Here is a 3967-nt window from a genome sequence, read left to right on the forward strand (position 1 = left end):
GAGGAACAGGATCTGGAACCAGAAGGGACGTCAGCCGGGCAAAGTCTTTCACAGGAACACAGCAGAGAAACTCCAGATATGTTGACAAGGCAAAGGCGGGAAAGGAATGAACAAGGCAGCTTAAATAGCCAGGCGGGGCTGGCAGTAGGTGGGACTGACGAGCAGATAATGATAACCAGGGAAGCCACTGAGGAAACAATGAGTGCTGATGATTATCCTACAGCTGAGCAGCCTCAGCACAGAGCTGCTGTGAGGCCAGCCCTGACACATTGTCATGGCTGATTGTCCAGTATCTACAATATATGTCACCAACCACCCAATGTTTGTCTCATTATCGCTGAGACCTAACAAAATCCTTCCCCCTCTTCCTCCTACTCCCTAGTCCTATACATTTTCTTCTCCTGCACTGTCCCAGAATCCCCCCCCCCCCCCGGGGTACCTTAGCATTAGACAGCATCTAAGGCACTAAACTTAAATCACCCTTAAGCCATGCCATAACATTGTAAACTTGTGCACACCATGCACCCCATGATCATTACTTATTTACCTATTACATTTATGCTCCCCTTTCACTTTACTGTATTGTTGCATATTATGTCCTTCCCCCTGCCCTAGGGAATGACTGAGATTCTTCTCTTTACTATGTAAATCTTGATCCTTTCCGCAATAAAATCTTTAAACCAAAAATTTCTGCCAAATACCTCCTTTCCACCATACTCAGCATGGACGAGTAATGGATTGTTGAACAAACCTGAAATATTAGTGTTTCTCCGTGTAAGGGACAGTAAGGTGCTGGAGCATAATCTCACTGACTGGCTGTTGAACCAGCTCCTTACTGAACCGTATGTGAATGAATACATGTACATTTTGTTTGATTAATTAAAGTGGAACACAATATGGGGAAATAACTACATTTCCTGAACCATTGTAATGGCTCAGAAAACAGTCATGGTTGGCATGAGCCAGATTAACTAAGTACATAGACTTGTTTCACATCTGTCGTCACCTACGCCAATTTCTATTTCAGAATCTGGCACAGCGTCTGTACCTTATTACAGAGAGAATACAGAAGTTTTCAAAAGAGAAAGCTGTCGCAGATCCCCATAGATTTGACCTGGAGTACGGCAGGTGTGCAGACAGCTCACATCCAGTGGCAGCTGGTGCTCAAAATTTTTGGGGGGGCGCAAAAAGAAAAATGTAATAGGTATTGCTTCACGGCAAAAAACGCGTTAAAAAAATTGCGTGACTTTGAGGTCATGGTACAGGCATGGCACAGGTGATGGTATAGGCATGGCACAGGTGATGGTATAGGCATGGCACAGGTGATGATATAGGAATGGCACAAGTGATGGTACAGGCATGGCACAGGTGATGGTATAGGCATGGCACAGGTGATGGTACAGGCATGGCACAGGTGATGGTACAGGGATGGCACAGGTGATGGTATAGGCATGGCACAGGTGACGGTATAGGTATGGCACAGGTGACGGTATAGGCATGGCACAGGCATGGCACAGGCATGGCACAGGCATGGCACAGGTGACGGTATAGGCATGGCACAGGTGATGGTACAGGCATGGCACAGGCATGGCACAGGCATGGCACAGGTGATGGTACAGGCATGGCACAGGTGATGGTATAGGCATGGCACAGGTGATGGCATAGGCATGGCACAGGTGATGGTATAGGCATAGCACAGGCATGGCACAGGTGATGGTATAGGCATGGCACAGGTGATGGTATAGGCATAGCACAGGCATGGCACAGGTGATGATATAGGCATGGCACAGGTGATGGTACAGGCATGGCACAGGCATGGCACAGGTGATGGTATAGGCATGGCACAGGTGATGGTATAGGCATGGCACAGGTGATGGCATAGGCTGGAGACTGGACCAATCATAGCCAGGATATCACGAAGGTAGGGGTGGCCAAGCGCTGTTTCCTCCGCCCAGGTTACGCCCCCAGAAGGCAGCCAATCGGCGCCTCTTCTGGGTCGTAAACCCCACCCCCCCTTTAGCCACCACATAGGCCGGCGAACCGATTTTTTTTTTCCATAACTTTATTGTTCTTTTTTGTCATTTTTTTTTCCTTTTCTTTAGGGGGGGCGGCACCCTGGAGCCTCCTATGCACGGGCCGCCACTGCTCACATCCCTCTCCCTGCCTTTGCAGTGATCGCACTACACAAGCAGAGCCTGCAGGGTCAACCACCCTCCTCCTCCCTCCCACACTAAGCTTAGCGGGAGCAGGACGAGATCAGCATATGCAGCTCCAACTTTCCTGTTCTCTATGCTGTGTGTGCGACAGGCAAGGCAAAGGAGAGAACTCATCGATCATCATTAACAAAGAGGCCCATTTTGTTAATTAGGAGCAGCATCTGTTACATTTTTCAAGCATAAAAGAGTGGCACAAGCATTATGCCTGCATCACTCTTTGGTAAATCCCCCACTGTTGTTTTTTTAAATGGCGAAACAAGTAAGATGTGGCTTTAATTATCTCTTGGATGCTTCTGGAGAAAAAAGTCCCAGTTGAAAATACAGTCTGACATTACAGAGTCCTTTTTTTCCTAACTGCATACAGCAGTTTTATGATTTTTGGCCATCCTCACTGCATGGAAACCATGACTTCTACGGAGTAGGGCTTGGAATCTGGTGAGAAAGTATAATCCAGAAGATTATGGTGAGAAGGGATAAAAAGAACCAAAAAAACTTTCCAACTGAACCAGTTGGGTCACAAGCCCTTCCTTATGCGGAAAGATGGCAATTTTTTTTTCTTTTTTTATAACAAATTTAGGTGGGGGAGCTGTAAGCTTCATTTCTGCACATATAAAACACTAAGCTTGATGGAGAACTTCACTGGGAGAAATTTGTAAGAAAAATATAAGTTCCTTGAGTTCCATGCTATTCTAATGTCTTCAATGTCTGGCCAGAAATATGCAGATCAGGAGAGTTCTGGCTCCACTGGCATGCTTGTTCTCAATAATTTAAATATTATACTGAACAATAAAACAATAAATTATAAAGTGTCAAAAATAAAATAAAAACACAAGTTTCCCTTAAAGTGAGGAGAAAGTGCGAAGATAGTGAAGCAGAAAGAGAGATGGAAGGAATAGAGGTAATACACTTACTAAAAGAAGCATTAGGCGTAGAGGGCAGAGGAAAGGCTGGGAGGGGAGATAAACAGCCAAAGTTAGGGCATTGCTAAATGATGAGATCATTGTCTTCTATCATAACTTGGGTTCCCTCCAGCATATAGATGTATATTATTGTTCCCTTTCCTATCAGTTTCATAAACTTCTGTTAACTCTTATGTGGTGAACAATTTGTTAATTCTGAAGGCTAAATCTGGCCATACAGCAATAGAATTTAATTCAATATGGAAATTTCTCAAACATCGTTCGTCAGAGCATTCGATGATGTCGTTGTTGGGTCACCTAAATTCATCGGAATGTTTGTATAGAAATTCAGAAAAATCGTTTATCAGAGCATTCTTTCTCACCATCACTGAGGCAACCACATTTGTTCAAAACAAAGATGTACGCCTAGAATAATTTACCCTGGAGGTAGACCAAGGGTGCTCCAAAGCTCACGGTGTCTTCCTGGCACTCTAAACGGCATGAGAGTATAAGGTGAGGAGTTGGAAACTCGTCCTTCCGATTAAGGTACTGTATTGATAAAGGGTACAGTGTGCAAGTGTAGAAATATGATCCGCACACTGATAGTTGCTCTTAAAAAATCTTCATCTTTATTCAGGAACCACAGAACACAACTGCTGATAAGATCAGTTGACGCGTTTCAGCTTATAAGGTCTTAGTCATTATGACCTTATGACTAAGGCCTTATAGGCTGAAACGCGTCAACTGATCTTATCAGCAGTTGTGTTTTGTGGTTCCTGAATAAAGATGAAGATTTTTTTAAGAGCAACTATCGGTGTGCGGAACATCTTTCTACATATGTACTCAGCTAAA

This window comes from Pelophylax lessonae (assembly GCF_965119305.1).
Source record: "Pelophylax lessonae genome assembly, chromosome: 6".
Classification (NCBI taxonomy): domain Eukaryota; kingdom Metazoa; phylum Chordata; class Amphibia; order Anura; family Ranidae; genus Pelophylax; species Pelophylax lessonae.